This window comes from Falco biarmicus, chromosome 2 (genome assembly GCF_023638135.1).
Source record: "Falco biarmicus isolate bFalBia1 chromosome 2, bFalBia1.pri, whole genome shotgun sequence".
Lineage (NCBI taxonomy): Eukaryota > Metazoa > Chordata > Aves > Falconiformes > Falconidae > Falco > Falco biarmicus.
In genome coordinates this window covers 76,101,989-76,118,996 of record NC_079289.1, presented here as the reverse complement: position 1 = coordinate 76,118,996, position 17,008 = coordinate 76,101,989, and the positions used below count along the sequence as shown (strand labels likewise).

At 37.3% G+C, this 17,008-nt stretch overlaps 1 protein-coding gene and 1 long non-coding RNA gene across 3 annotated transcripts in view; both read left to right on the top strand.

The window, feature by feature from the left end:
* RCAN1 (regulator of calcineurin 1) overlaps nucleotides 1–17,008 on the top strand; it is a 42,627-nt gene that overhangs the window by 11,244 nt on the left and 14,375 nt on the right. The gene's annotated exons all lie outside the window — the stretch shown is intronic.
* On the top strand, nucleotides 10,256–16,540 carry LOC130144715 (uncharacterized). Its single transcript, XR_008820224.1, has 2 exons — nucleotides 10,256–10,409; nucleotides 13,460–16,540. It is a non-coding gene; the product is annotated as an uncharacterized LOC130144715 (long non-coding RNA).

Sequence of the window (17,008 nt, the reverse complement as noted above, 5' to 3'; positions counted from 1 at the left end):
TATGTCTTGCAGGTTGTTAAATAATAGGAGTTATTTTCTTGTGCTAAGCAGAACATACATACTTGTAAAATATTGTGGGAAAGCTTATGTTTGTGGCTTGTGTAGGAAGAGGGAATTAATGGGAGCTCATGAGTGGTATTTGTCCAACTTCTGATGTATGTGGATGCTTCTTTGCAGGATGGATGTTTGTTTTTTTAATCAATTTCCTGTAGTTAGGCTACTTGGCACTCTGGCCATATCACATCAAGCTGATAGCAAAGATCGGTTGGCTAATGGAAACAGTGATTAAGGGCTTGAATTTTCCTGAGGCTCCAGGGTGATAGGGAAACAGCTGCTGTTGCAGGCAGTGGAAAGTATGAATAACTCTTGCCTGGGGTTGTATAACCAAAAGAATAATCGGATCAGAGACTAGGTTAAATCATTGTGACTTCTATTAAAAACGCTGTTAGCCCATGTGTTCACGCCTCATTACAGCATATAATTTAAGGACACTAAATAAAGCCCACCTATTAGACATGAATAGATAAAGCCTTCACATCAGGAGTCAGGTATTTTTCTCTTGAGAAAGGAGTGGGGGAAAAGGTCATTTGCCTGAGAGGTGTATAATAACATTGAACACATCTTAGAAGTTGTTTTTTTTCTTTGGTATGTGCCAAGCAAACTTTAAAAGCAATTTCAGTAACGTAGCCCATGGCAGATTAAGTGCAGTAAGTCTTCACAGGAGACAGTTTCAGGAGAGATTGTTCCTTAACTACTTGAGATACAGCTGTATCTCTTGTTTCTTCCTTAGTAAGTTGTCAAAATAAAATTCTGTTCTTACCATTATTAGACTGCACTGATGAAGTGTTCACGTCCCCTGCTGAAAAGCGAAACCCAAAATTTTCTGTAGGGAGGGTGGGGGAAGCAGAAGATTGAATGAAATGTAGAACTGTATGGTTCTCAGAAATGTTAATTGAAGTGTAAGTTCATAAAGAAAAAAACATTGCCTTGAATATTCAGGAAGTTATAATGGTTTCAGGAGTTATGTCCTAATACTGGTCTTTTTTCCTCTTCAATCAAAACAGATGTTTTCTTGCCATATAAACAAAGACATTAAATACATCCTGAAAGCTCTACTGTTAAGTACCTCAAAAGCTTTGAATGCCAGTGTTTTTTGTTAGCAGTAGTGTGTCAAGAGCACAATTTCCCTGAGGCATCTCTGATTAGGTCAGATGGTCATGTGTTTGTTTTGTGAGGTTTTTTTAATGCCAAGATATTGCCATTAGCAGTTGAAGTAATTCAGCCCTTGTTTTGCTATGGTGTGACTGCTGCAACAGAAGGGTTAGTTGCATAGGAAGCTTGTCAGACTTTGCAGACAATTAGGCTATTTGACTATTAAAAAGCTGTAATTTATTATATTGTAATATATTTGCAAATACAGGTTATATATTTTATCACTAGTATGTCACTGACTTAACATGCCTGAGAAAATTACAGTGTATTAGATGTTAACTTTAACAAAAATGAATATGATTTAGGTTAAAATCCAGACTTTTCTGTGGCTCCTTTTATTATCTTTATTAGTATATTTTTAAAAAGCTTTTGAAATTTGTAAGTGTGCTTAGTATATTCTTAGAAGTACAATAACTAATTGCCACTATATTGTTCTTCTGCTACACACCCAGCAAATTCTTTAAAAATATTTTGAAACTGTCTTCCATTCTTCCTTCCCTGACTCCAGTGGAAAATGTCATTCTTTAAAGTTCACAAAAATACCAGGCTGCTTCTGAACAACTGCTGTGGTTTTCTAAGGACCCCTGTGTTAAGGGGAAAAAAAATAATTATATGCTGACTTTTGTTTTTCCCTTTGTCACAGAGAACATGTGAGAAGAGTGGTCAGAAGATGAACACTGTAACTTTTACTTGCCTGTGAGAATATCTTTCAGACATAAGTTAAATACTGTTGTCATACTATAAAGAGCTAGTCATTAAAAAAGCCCGCAGACACATGCTGTTTTCATACAGTTTAGTCCTTATCTTCCTTCTAACTTTGTACTCCCTCAGGCAGTAGTTTTGGCATAATACAGTTGCATTTTTAAACAGTAGTGAACAGCTAATCGTAGAAGTATTTTCTATTAAGTTTTTTCAGGATTATGGCCGTATCTTCACTCAGTATGACAGCTCATGTACCTATCATAGCTGAAGAAACACCATGGCAATTTAGAAAAATGTTTTGGGGACAGCTCCTGCTTTACTTCTTGGAAATGACAACTAAAGCTCAAAAGGGAAAAAAATCATTAAAATACATGTTCAAGCTGCATGTTTAAAAAAAAAAAGCCAAGGTAATATATTAGATATTAGTTTCACCTGTTAACCATCTTTGTCATTTAAAGGATAGTCTGGGTATCTTAGGTAAAATTTGGCACATAAATGGAGGCTGAATTTTAAATACAAGCTTTACTAAGTGTACCAGAATGAGCGCTGACATCATGCAGCAAAGGATATTTGGATGAGCAGAAATGTCCCAAGCTCCCAGTTTGCTTTTAGAAAACAGAAGCAGCAGAACTGAAAGTGAGAGGAGGAGGTTCCTCCTGTTGTGTGATGAGGGAAGTGTTGATGAGTTAGGCTTCTGTGGAAGCATCCTGGCAACGCTGGCCTTGCAATTGTGGCTATTCTTTCCAATAAAGCTGCCCTGCACTCCAGTGCCCTTATCACTAAGGCAGGGACTTGCAGGCCTTTCAAAGGCTCTCAAGTGGGCCAAGCAGATAGCAAGGCTGCAGCTGGGTAGCTGCAGCGGGTTGTGAGTTGCTTCTAATAGCACAGTTCAGTTTCTAAGACATTCACCTTAGAATTGTCATCAGATTTTGCTCATTCCCAGCATTAGGTTATATGTGTGCATGAGCTTGTCCAGTGTTGTCAAGCTGTCATCGCAATCTGGTGTGCATGAACTGGGTTTGGTGTGAGAGCATTCCCCCTTTGTCTCTTGTGTTTGCTCCTTCCCTTCTGAAAATGCCAAGCATACTCTTAAAGCTGGTGACAATTCTGAGATCTGTGCATGTTCAATGGAAACAAACTTGAAATTGCCAGCTTCTTTCTTGAGAACCTCTGAAGAGCTGCCGTCTATATACTGTAAATGACAGCAAATTTTAATTTGCCAGCTGAAAATAATACCGCCTGCTGTACTGCCTATTATAATAAACCTCTGACCCCATAGATGATGCAGTCCTGAAGATGTGTTTGAAACATAAGAGATATACAAAATGTTTGCTGGTCAATGAGAATTAACAAGTATAAAATCATGTGCAGCTGGCTAATTCTTATGCACTGCTGTGAGTCCATTTTTCCTCTCCATAATAAGCTGAAGTTCTGGTGTTACAGAATACCACACTGATTTTGAATCTTTTATCTCTGAAAATGTTCTGAATTAGCTTTTTATTTAATAGTGGACTTTCATTAAATTAAGAATATTTTAGTGGCTGTCTTATGGTAGATTGCTGTAGAAGGAGTCAGTGCAGGAAGTAAACAGAAATACTGAACAGTCAAGCCCCACTGTAATTTGCAATACAGGGGTGATGAAGAGTATTGTATGACATAGCTGGGACCTGAACTGATGCTGTTTAGAGAGCCTTTTGGTCTGGGAATCAGATGATGACACTGTTGTCTATTTTTTGAGGAGTGTTTCTTTCCCACAGTTCATCAGCTATTAAAGTTATTTGTAGTAGATCCATTCTTTTAAATGCCATAGTGAGTAATGAAACAGAAGGCACGTGATGCTTTAAAAAGTAAACTCCAATATGACTTCTAAATAAATATTTTTAAAAAAATCTTAGATTATAGGAGAACGAGACAGAATGATAAGTTACCCTTTGATCACTTAGTGGTTGATTATAAATTAGAAAGTAGAGGGTACTTACATCTGTGCTGTCTTTGCTTTTGTGTCTCCCTTTCCTAGACTAAACCTGGCTTCAACTCCTGCAGCTCAGTTTTTGGGACCTATAGTTTAACCAAATTATTAGGGGGGCAGTTGCCCCATCTTCTTATCCTTAAAAATTGCCCAAGCATAAGCTGAAAGTATGAGGTAAAGGATCCTGGGAAACCCAAGTAATAGGAAAACAAAAGCTGGCTGCAACACTTGAGTCCTTCAGTACTGCGATGCAGTACATCCACTTCCAGATAAGCTGCCGGCAGTTTGTGCTAACATAGTCTAAAAGCTGAGGGGGTGCTGGTGGAGGAGCCAAGCTGCCTTTCAGGCCCCCACACACCAGGGCAGCTCTTGTGCAGGAGAGCCTGCTGCTTGTGGCACTGAGGAACTGGCACAGCACTGGCAACAGTTATGCTGAGTGGTGCTGTTAGCTTGGAAGGTCAGCCATGTTCTGTCTACACAGCTGGATGTAGCTAATAGGAGTAAAGGCTAGGAAGACCGAGAAGTTAGCTGTGTTGCAGGCTGAGGGTTTGGGGGGGAAATAATGGTTGGTTCTCTAAATCTAAAACCAAAGAATGACCATAAGCAAGTAAGTGCTGGAAAGTCTTATGTGTCAACCCAACCAGCTCACCTGAAATCTTGACGTGAATAATCTTATTTTTGTTAATAGATTGGATGTGGGACACCAAAGTTTACTACTGGACAAATCTGATTGTATTTATTTTATAGTATATTGCAGCCTCATATCTGACAGAAAAGGAATTACTGTAATTGCTACATCCTGCAGTTGTGTTTAATTACAGACGAAACGGTGTGCAGCAGAGCAATTTAGAAGAGAATTGTTCCTAGTTTAGCAGTGTGGGGTGGTTTGTTTGTGGTTTTTTTCCTCGCCCTTTCCCCTATAAGGAAGAACATACCCAGGAAATTTTTTTTATTGCAAATTGATTTATCTTTAATATAACTGGTAGCTTCTGACCCTCAAAAACAGGCAGCTGCCTCTTTCTCGTAGTTTACAAAGTATTAAATTCACAAGACTCTGGTTTCTTAAGGGTACTGCTGCTAAAATTCCTGCCTGTCCCCTCCCTTTTTTTTTTTCCAACACACAATCTTTTCATGTATTTACACATTATGGTTTAATTTCTCTTTGCCTCCTTTCCCACCTGCCACAACTCCCTTGACTTGTTTTAAGTATCCCTTTTTTTGCTGACTGTTCTGGTTAGTACTTTGCATTGCATATTGTCTTACTTGAAGACTAATTCTTTTGCATCTGAATCTGCAAAAACCTTGTTGTAACATTTAGGTTGCATAATGTAGAACTGGAAATGCCTGTTGTAAGCTGTTTTTTGCTCTGCTTGGCAGGTTTGAAATGTCAGCTAAAATTTTCTGAGTTGACTTTAGAAGCAATCAAGGTAGTGCTTTTCTTAGAGGCTGTCAGAATCAAGTGACTTTGAGAAGTAACCAGTCTGTGGTGGTTAAAAATACAGTGTTTATGAAACTCTGGCTCCTAAAACAGTATCTGTTAATCATGCACAAACTGTTTTTATAAAGAACACCTGAGCACATTAGTGTGTTTTCATCATAGTCAAACTTGTGAAACAAAGCACTTTATCTCCAAGCTTTTTACAGAAGTGGTTCAATCAAAACCTAATTCATCTGGAAAGAATTATCAGCCTTAACTGCTCACATGGAAAAGATGTCTTTATTTCTGTATTTACTTAAAGGCTAAGTATACAATAGTAGTCTTTCCTTTGACTAGGACATTATTGTTGCAGTAACTTAATGAAGTTCCTCAGAAATACCTTGGAGAGTGGCATTAATAGCAAACAGACTAAGAATAGCTCACGGCAGCGCCCTGAAGGGAGCTGTCTGCCTTTCTTCCTTGGCTGCAGTAAAGATTTCGTGGTTGTATTTTCCAAATCAGGTTTTGGGGGATTATGAGAACAAGTAAACAAGAAATTTGAAAGCACTAGGGTAACCTGAGGAATTACAGTCATGTTTAACATTGCACTGAAATTTCTTTATTATTTAACCTTCACTGGGAAATACGAACAATTTTATAACACCAAAAACTTATTTTGATAGCACTGTTTTACCTACATGTGTGATAGCCTGTGTTTCTAAAATTGGTAAAAAGGAATAGAGCACGGAGTGTAAACACTCTTAAGTAGTTTCACATGGGGGCTTAATGGAAGTCCAGCAGAACTTGCCTAAGGCAAGTAAAGCTCTGATCAAAATTAATTTTTTAAGTCATATTCTAGCCATGAGGAATGTGAGCAGTGCTTTGACAGACTGTCTTCCCAGGGAGGAATTGGGTAATCAATTGCCCTTTCAAGCAGGAAAGAATGTCTGGTGAGAGAAATCAACCTGTTACCCTTTGAATTGCACATAGGCAGCAGCCCAGATATAAATAATGTGAAATGATGTTACATTATCTTTCACCATACCCAGAGTTTATCTGCATATTAAACAAAATTAAGTTCCCTTAAGTTTATTAATGAAAATAGGAGGAGATGAGGGTCCAGGGAACTACTTTGAAGACTCATTTGTTTGAGTAGTACCCTCCTGACTCAGGCTTGATTAGACAGAGTGTAACCAGAACTTTCATCACTGAAGTCAGCCTCACTGGTGTGTGCTGTGTTGAATTGACGCCACAAGGGAATTTAGAAACCAGTTGGGCAAGTAGTTTCAGAGAACTTGTAATTATTTTGCAGTCCCTCTATGTAAACAAACTCATTGTAGTGTTGTGACTTCCAAGAAAAGAACAAACTTCTAATAGAAGATGCAAGTATTCAGAGAGCCTCTTTCTAAATTTCCTGACCACCCCCCAAAAAATTCCCGTTTTCTAGGGCATCTAAGGCTGGAGTTATAGTAAATGGGGATATATAGTAAATGGAGTGAAAACTATGCATAAATAATTGGTTATTTCCTAATATTTTTGGGGAAAATAAACATTGAAAATAAGCATTTAGATTTCTTTTCAAAATTTTTAAAAAGAAAGTCACATTACACTTCCCCCCCCCCCCCCTTCCAGTTTCTCAAGACCTCTGTCTCATAGGATTTGTCAGAGGTTTCCTTTTAGATGCTCCTTTTAAGAGGCTGAGTAAATTTCTCACAGTGTGGAATATCATTTTCACCTAAATCTTGAATCAGGCCAGTGTTTATAATTACCACCTTTCTATAAAGAAGCAAGAAGAATTGTTTGGGAAACTCCAGTTCTGTTCGTGAGTGTGTCTAGATTTGGGACTCAAATGCGTATACTTAACTGGTTTCTCTTCCCACATACACACTCAGAGGCTAAGTGTCCTGCTGTTTAAACACAGTAGCATTTTCTGGGTTAATGGGAAGGGCATTAGATCTGCTGACAGCTCTGCTCTCTGAGGCTTCTTTTTGCAGGAACTGTTCGTATTTTTGCAGGAGCCTAACAGTCTCTGGCTGTCCAGGTTGCTGTGAAGTCAAATTGTTGTAACTTGTCCTCATAGTCTTGTCTTCAGTTGAATGGAGCAGGTAACTTTGTATTTATTGATAGTTTCAGGGGGTTTGTTGTATCATTTTGGCAGCAACATCTAAACAGTGATAAATCCCTTGTAAGAAGAGCTTACAGGTAAGGACTTGATCCTCCTTTCATTTAGGAAAGTGGCAATGTTAAGGCATTAACTTTAACTGGGAACAGAATCAAGATACAAAATAGTGATTTCAGGATCAGGACGGGTGAGAGGATGAAATGGACTATTAGAGGATGTACTAAGTCTAGTTATATTTCGAAGTACAACTGTGTGTAAGCCTGGAGTAACTTGTTTAGGAAAACAAGTGTGTGCATGTTTGCTGTGATGGCAGTTATTCTGGATATGGGAGTGCCTGAGTTAACAAAATCATATTTGATAGAATGAAGTTACTAAAATATGCTGTTTGCTTTTAAAGAGAGAGTCTCCAAGATTCACAATTAGAAACTAGACAATGAGAGTTCACTACTTTACATACTGTGCAGACTTTGTGAAATGTTTTCCAGGAAAGCTGACTACAGCCATGAATCACTTATGGAAAACCCAGTGGAATGAATTAGTCAAATAATATTTGAGTGACCACTCTGTGCATTTTGCTATCAGGAAATAGTGCAGCTTTCCATGATTTTATACAAATCATGTGGCAGAAGTAAAAAAAGCTATAGTTAGAATAGCAAGCAATTACAGCTTCTGCTTTTTGACTTTCTCATAGCTTTCTCAAGATGCTTATTTTGAAATAAATAGGAAATTTAATATTGGGCAAAAGGTGTGGGTATTTGGGGGGAAATCTTCCAAGTTTTTAAGATGCTCAGGGAATTTCCCTGCTTTCTTCCCTGAACTTGCCTCTCCTGTGTTTTCCTGTTTGTATAACATAAAAAGGGGGGTTGTTCTTACTCTCTCTTCTGAAACTGTTACTTGTCGTCTTTCCTTTGTCAGGCTTTTACTTTTAGGTAACAACTAAGCAAAGTCAAAAAATGCATAATTGGAACAACTTAACTGTAGAAATGAAGTCGGGTACCAATGCAGAAGCCAAGTTATGTATTTGATAATGTACATCCACTGCAGTATTGATTGCTGTTGTTCAGAGAACTGGTGGAAAATGGTATCCTCATATGCAGTAAATTGGCCAAATATGTCCTTACTGGATGATAATTTTTTTTCCAATTTATCGGCCAAGTTCTACAGTCTGTTGTGTGTCTCACTGATTAAAATACATTGAAGTGTGTAAACTTTCATGCTTTTTGCACTGGCAAGTGTGATCTGAATGGTGTTAATAATTATGGCATTGTAAGACTAAAAGGGTATATCAGAAATATATCTGGTGTATCAGAGAAAAGTGCATGGGTGAGGGAGTACAGCTTTCAGTCTTCATTGGTGTGAATCCTGCAGTAGTTTTTGTGACATAGGCTGTTGATCCAAAAGCCTAGGGGAGCTCTTGGTGTTTGGAATGGGGACTTACTGACATCCTTTCTTAGATATGAAGCTGTGAGTATTGGATGACTGACAAGTCTCACTTTTTGCTGCTTCCTCTTCCTTGACGAGAGCTGGTTCTGCCAAGATGATTGCATACAAGTTCCTTCAGGTGGCTACATAGGAAATTGGTTTGTGGTTTGATTTTTTTTTTTTGTTTATTTATTGTTGTGTTTTTGGTATGTTGAGTATTTTTGTGGGCAACAGCTTGTGCACTCATATAGTCTTGATTAGACCAGTTAGGTCAGTGATGGCTGCTGCATTCACTTTCCTGTTCAGATGTACTGAACTGTGTCTTGCTAACTTACTGGGCTATTTCTGAGAGGGCAATATAAAGGAATGGTGCTTAGGCAACTTTAACTTCCAGTTTCTTTCGAAAGTGGATGGGTGCTTCATTTTCAGTTAAATATATCTGAAGAAATTTAATTACAGGGAAGGACTTTTAAAAGTTAATTCTTAGCCATACAAGATACTGTTAAGCTGAACACTGTCCTCCCTGCTCCTTATACAGAACCAAGCTTGAACCTATCACTGTAGTTCTCCATCCATTTGGATTCTTTTTTTCTCCTTATTTTTTTCCATTTTACCATGCCCCAGATAGCCACTTCTAATTCTTTGTCACCTCTGGCCTTTGCGCTCTAATTCCAAACCCAAAAGTGTGCATACTGTGCCAGATATACTTTTCAGATTCACATTGCTTGCTCAGTATGCGTTTCAGCCTTTATGTACGGGTTAGAAGGTGGTTCTTCTAAATTATCCTTAGCTCTCACTCATTCTTAACTCTTGTTTTAACCTCTGGAAACTCCTGGAAAACAGACAATTTTTTTCCTAAGATAACTTCAGTGATTTTTATTTTAAAATTTTTATTATAGTGTGTGGATTAAGTGAGCCCCTAAAGCTTGCAGATTCCTTTGTACAATGAGCATATTTCAGATGGTTGAACAAATGTCTGTCTGTGTTTGCATTTGTGTCCTTGGCCATCACCTTCTATAAAAGTTCTGAATTATCCCTTCTTTAGAGCCTTGTTCTAGCTTTTCTGGAGGCCCACATAAGTTGCCTGGCTGGCTTCTGCCAAGTGAAATAGCTGAGAAGTGTTCTGCATGCTGCTTCTTTGGTCTTCCTACTCTGCCCAGTATCTGATATTTTTATGCAACTCTTTATCACAAATGCTATCCTGTAACCCTTTATCCCAGTATCATACTTGATTGAAAATTGATAAGAGGCTCAAGACGGTCCATTTCTTGCTGTTTTCTGATGACTTTGAGAAAACTTTGCTATCACTTTAAGGGACATTTTTCTTCTGTGGATTTATACTTGTATGAAGGAGCTCTTTCAAAGTAAAACACAATGCCTTTTTTTTTTCTTTTTTTTTCCAGATCATGCTTTAAAGGATTAAGTAATGTCTTGAGGAGATTATCCCTGAATGATGTCTGAATATAGGGTTATAGGCTCTTGATAATCCTCTGAGCGAATGTGGCATGGTCTTCAGAATTTCCTTTTAAGATGCTATTTGCTCATGACTGTTTTCTGCTTTCCAGGTGAGAATAAACTTTATAGGCTTTCTAACACATTCTTAGGTATGCAGCAGTCATAAATATTCTTTGCTCTGTTCTTGTGTTTTCCAAAGAGACACCAGCTATTCTGGACTGAATGGTTTGTAGCTCCCAAATGTAGGATTCTGGCTTTGAGGCATAAGTGAATGGGAAGGAGTTCTAGTGCTCATCAGGCTTTCAGGTGGCATGATGTGAATTGTGATCACTGAGCATCATGGTTGCTGAGTTTGGGTTATCACCTTTGTTCTGAAATGTCACCTTTTGAACAAAGTAGGTAGGTTTCTTGGAGACTTTTCCGTAGAGGGTACTGTTCTTTCCTCAGGAGGTTTATTATCAGTTTAAGATGCTGGATTGCACAAGTGTTAGAGTATTTGAATAGCCTCTGTTTGTGTAATCTGTCCGTATGGACTGATGGAATGCTATGCAGCTCTTATTTACTTGTTTTGGTTTTGCCTCTTACTAAAAATGTTTTTCTCAATGAAACAAACTTAATTAAACAGAAGTTGTTTATCTTATCTAAAATGCTCTCAGCATATAAAATCCTAAAATACTTTTTCCCCAATAGTTCACTGTTCTATTTAGTCACCGCAATTTTGCAAACTTTTGTATGCTAGTTTTTAGCACTCACAAGTTGTTTTTCCAGGGGGAATGGTGTTTAAATATGAATAGAAAAATACCTGCCAGTAAATATACTGGGTGAAAATGTTTATTTCCTTCCAGAATATTTTAATGAGGGCAGAATTGTAATCAATTTACTATGGATCATTTGAGTAAATTTGTTGCAGGAGTGGAAACATGTCAAAAAAAGACTTTAAATTTTGATTTGCCATATTAAAAAGTCTTCTAAGTGAGTCTCAGTTGGTTACTCAAATATTCTGTAGTGGAATTTCCAAACTACCACTTTTATGTTACCAGTCAGTGAACAGGAATTTAGTGTTTAATGCTTGGAAATGGAAGTGTAAGTCATGGATTTTTCCAAGGAAGGAATAAGCACACTGTAGGTATTTATTTTTCAGATGGTTGGCTGGAAATCTGTCACACACTGAATCTGTAAATAGTCCTTCTGTGATAGAGCACAGCTCTATATTCTGTTTGAACATATGTAGGCTACATAATGCAAACTTGACAACAGTTCATGTATTTTAAGCTCCTATTAAAAAATCTTGTAAGGGTCTATTCAGTAAACAGCTACTTTCCTTCTTGGCAGTGCTTTTGAAATCTGTGTTTAAAAAAAATAATCAGTGGGTTATTTGAATCTTTTTCTGTTTTTTTGTTTTTGGTGTGTGTGGGGGGGGGGGTTTGTTTTGTTGTTTTTTTTTTTTTTTAATCCCTTGGTGGAGTAATTGTGGAGTGGATGGCTTCTGTCTGCAGAGAAATGGCTGAATTCATTGCTTGGCTTCATAGAAACCTTAGTGATGTCCATAGGTGATGCATACTTCTGTGGTTAAAAACTCTGGATCCCATGGCATTATGGCTTTCTGCTGAAAGGACACACAGCTTCAGGGTACAGTCTGTAGTTTCAGCCTTCAAATAAATGTTTGTAATTGCGTAGAGAACTAATCTGAGTAGGATTTCTTCTTTATTCTCCTTTTGAAATAATAGCAATAGATGCAGGTAATATTCTGAAAGGTTTTTTTCTTGTGTCATGTGAAATGCTGTTGAATTAAGATCAGGAAAATTAGTAAGTTAACTGGCATTCATTGGAGCAAGCCCAGGCTGCAATTCACATGTCTTAAATAGATGAAATTAAGTGAAGGGAGAAGAAATAAAGTTGAAACTTTCAAGAATTACTGATTAAACGGTAAACAAAATTCTCTCACACGTTTTGGAGATCCTATGAGGAAAGACTGATTGCTCCAAACCATTCTCTGTCTTTTTTTTTTTTTTTTCCAAAAGGAAAGTGCTTCAAAGTTGCTATGAAGTTATGGGACTGTAGACAAGATGTTATGCTACTTCAGCAAATATCATCAAAGAGTAATAATAGCTCTTGAAGGTTTTGAATCAGCTGTACTCCATCTGTGAGGGGGAGTAGTCCACAGGATAACTCCTGTGTATTATCTTTGGGTGTAAGACTATACCCAAATTCTAAAAAGTCTACCAGAGTAATATTGAGAAACCGCTTCTGTGAGGAAGAACCACCAAGACCACTGGTTTGAATAAAGGTAGCACCTTGCTGTTATGTTGAGGGAATAAATAAAGTGTTTATTGCAGTGATGGGCCAGGCTGGCTTTATTTACTTTCATTAGCCTTGAGGAGCCTGCATCTGTTCTGGAGAAACTACGACTGCAGAATTGCAAGGCCTTCCAATAGGAAAATAAACGTGGAACTGAGGAGTGAATACAGCTGTATGCTTCCCTATTTATTACTGTTTTGTTTAACTAGCCATGGTGAACTGATTTGATTCCCAAATGTGATCATGGAAGATTCTTTGCAGCTCAAAAGCTCTGATTCTATTTGAGTGCAGTCAGATAGGAATGGCTGGGTTTTGGTTTCCACCATCAGTTGTCACTTAACTTGTTTTGAAATTTTTGCTTAATGTATTCTAGACATGTCATATGGCAGTTCACTCTGTGGAATTGAGGAGTAGAGTCATACCAAAACACAGGAATGCTCCTAGCAGCCTCCAAAATCGTCAGTAGAAATGATGGCTGGCTTCAGAGTTTTCTGGCACTACAAAACTTTGGAAGTCCTTGTCTAACCAGCTGATCCAAAATACCCATCAGAGATCCTTGGTCATAGGTCTGGAAACCACTAAAATGCTGACTGTTTCAGAAAAGATTTGAAAACAAAACCTTGGCTGCTCAATGAAAAAATAGTTGGCCATCTTAAACTGGTTTATCTGAAGCTTTGATATGCAATGATTCATGCTTTATAATGGTAACTCTTGATTTAGATGTTGAGTAGGGAATAAAGATAAGCTGACATAGATTCATTCCTTCTGCTTTTTTTCCTCTGTACTGACCTTTTATCATTATCTCCTTCATTATCTAGAATGTACAAAGTGAGATAAAAATATCTTTACTTTGTCTTTTCAGAAAAGTTTCAATGGATATGGAAGCATATTGAACCAGAAATGCCACCTGCCTTTTAATCCTGCTGTGATGATCAGTGTGTCTCTCATAGCCAGAAAGCAAAGTATTTTTTTTTTCTCAAGTGATTTAAGAGACTAGGATGCTGACATCAAGCTTTTACTCTGACATATTATAATATATATGTATATTTAGAAGACAGTCTTTAATATATGAATCTGGATCATAACCTTACCCAGTCATCTCAAAGTTTAGTTTTAAAAAACTCCCATTTTGTAAAATCTATCATGTCTTCATCTCTGTACTTGTATATGAATATATCGAAACAGATCATAGTTTAGTGGCTTGGGTTTTTTATTTCATAAATCAAATCTAGGTTCGGTGTTCTGTTAGTGTTTTTGATTTGTGTTGTATATCCTGCTTCTAGCTCCAGGGTGGAAGGCAGACATTTTGAAAGTGCGTGCTTGCTACTGGAACATCTGGGTATTGGGGAGCTGTGACCACACTGGCTTCGATTTGATAGGGTTTGAATAAAATAGTATCAGTTTTGGGACTGGATGTGATGTACTGCTGGATCACTTTCTGGGGTCTTTTTCCTTCTGACCATGAGAGAGATTTACAGAACTTGGTTTCTGTGTCTTTCACTTAACATCCTCTTTTGTAAACTGTCGTGATGTGTTTGTCTTTATGCAAGAACTTCCATTCCTCATCACTTCTTGCTTTGGCTGCTGAAGATAGCTCTAGTTATGTCACTGTCAACACTTAAAAGGCCCATTTCTCTGAAATCTGGTCCCTTTTCAGTCTTGAAACATGGTATCTTTTAGATGCCAGTGTACAAGTCCAGCAGCAACATTTCTTTAGTGCCCCTTAGTTCACCCTAATGCATGGGCAATGTGCAGAGGCAGCATTGGAGTGCAATGCTCCAGCTGTGGTAAGTGTCAGAATATGTATGACGTGCTTAAAGAATGCATGAATCCAACTCTAAGCATGTGCCCTATCCCCTGGACCTCTCCCTCTGCTGAATCTAACTTATAAATAACTTTACAGCTGTTCCTCTTTACAAAACAAAGTGTTCTTCATCTTCAGAAGGTGGCCCCTCACTAAAGAAATAACTGTCGGAAGGGCTGTTTTTGTTTTAGTAGCTGATGTGTGTAGCATGTCCCTTCTTTCTTAAATTGTTTCATCATACAAGTCTATCTGTTAATTACTGTCTAGGTGGTGGTTTTTTTTTTTTCCCCACGCTGGCATTCAAATAAATAACCTTGAAAAGGTCAGGCTGCTGCTGATTTTTCCTAGTTATAGTGGTAGGAAGAATACCTCATGCTTCCTTTATTTCATAGTTACACAGTGCTTATGAGACATTACTTTATATCTTGGGGGGTGTGGGAACATTTTTTAAACAAATAACTTCCTTCAGTTCTGCTGTAAGTAGTTTACAGATGCTTTTTCTATAGTATGCAAAAATGGCCTATTAACACATTTTGGTTTAAAAGTCCTTGTTCTTTTTTAGTTCATAATAAATATAGATGATCTTTGGAGAATTTTCCTCTTTCCCCTTTTTTAATCTCCACTCGGAGGAAAGGATTTATATAGACACCTATATTTATAGAAGCCTTCAACGAGTTTAAGTTAGAAGAGTTGTTTAAGGATTTCCTGCCCTTCCCTTTCCATAGTTAGCCTTTTCTAGTGTTGCATGTGCACTGCTTCCATGATGAGTTAGTGTATACACTGTACTATTGTCCCTGTTGCCTTTTCTTTCTCCTTTCTGCCTTAAATAGAAATAGATAATCAACACTGCAACTGTATCCAGCCATGGGAATAATCTTATTTACATTTGTCTTGGTTAAAGATTATAATCTTGTAATGGATTGAACTACAGTATTGCTGGACAGTCTTTTTTAGGTATTTTTGTATACTTCTAAGAAGCATCTTCTTGAAGGTTGTTTTGATCATTTGAAACCAAATTCTCTCTCTGTGATGGGGGTGGAGGAATGTTTATGACTGACCTTGCAGGAACTTTCTCCTTCCCTTTTTCAGTCCCTCTACCCAAATACTGCAAAAAGACTTTGTTTTTTATGATATATTCTTTCTATTGTAAATATATTGCCTGTACATAATTTTGTAATTAAAGTGAATCAGTTAATGAATTTAAATAGAAATAAATACAGGAGAAATGGGTAGAGTTTTTTGGAAAAACTTGTTTTGATTGGCATTTATTCTGTAATTTTAGGTATATAAAGGTATTTGAGTCTTGCATCTTAAGATGACTAAGATGTGTATTATCTTAGTAAAGATGCACAATCTTCATAGCTTTTCTGCTTTGCTTTTACATTTTTTTCCCTGACTTCTTAGAAGATGGTCACTCATTTCTCTGCTCTGTTTTCTGTTTGGAAGAGGAAAAGATTTTCCTGGAACAGCTAAAACTTTAAAAATGGAGGTGGCACTGCACACCAGGACTGTGGTCTTCAATTTTTAGCATAAACTGAGTCTAGCCATGTCTATCTGCAATAAGTATCTACACTAATATACAAAATATGCTAGTGATAATAGTGCAGGACTAATGTTTTGATAAATATTGTTGACAAGTATTTGAGCTTCAGTTTTGAAACATTTCTTTTTACATCTGAAAATAACATCCAACAGTTCAAAGGTTTATAGCCATTGAATACTTTTTTTCAAATAGTGCTCCTATATAGTACTCGGCATGATGATGTAGTACAGATAGATAGGTTTTTCTTTTGTGTGTCCTATTACATGGAATCAGATGCTTAAATTTTGTTAGAACTGCACAAATTTTTGTCTCTATTTTTATGACTGGAAATTCAGTGACTAAAATACTTGTAAGCATATGAAATAGTGAATGGTCATGTGTTTGCTGTTCCACATTATAAACAAAGTTAATGAGAGGAGCTGGTGATGACAGTCTTAACTCCATGCTTCATGCCCCTTTTTCCATTTTGTCATTGTGTGGGTGTTACCTTGACTTAATACGCTGCACGTAGCACTGTGTAATTTGTAAAACCAGTTTGTGTACTTATAGTGCTGTGCTCTGTGATTTCTTTACTGTAAATAAATTTGCAAATATTATTTGTGCAGTTTATTCTGTAATACTGAAGACTCTTTTTGCTTGTTAAAAAGGTGTTTTGCTGCAGATAATTTCTCTGCTGAGGTACAAGTGAAATATATACATTGAGTTAGTAGTATCTTTCTGATGATCTGATGAATGTATAGATTATATAATCAATGAGTACACAAGTTTGAAAAACTTTGTTTTTCATTATCACAAATCAGAAGAAACTGTCCATTAATGCTTTCAGTTGTATGATAATTCTGACTCCCTTCCTCTGCCTCTGTTTTTGATCTGGTTTTGACTGGCATGAGAAGAATTTGTACTGCTAAGTTAGGGGCTGTGTGTTACTGCCTGACTGCATGAGTAGGTGTATAGCCATTCCAGTGTTCTGGATTAGACATGAAGGTTGCCAGTCTCCCAGTGCTTATGCGATTGTAAGGATTTTTAGGAGAAAAGCATACTAAAGTGTGATTGGTCTGCTGTGA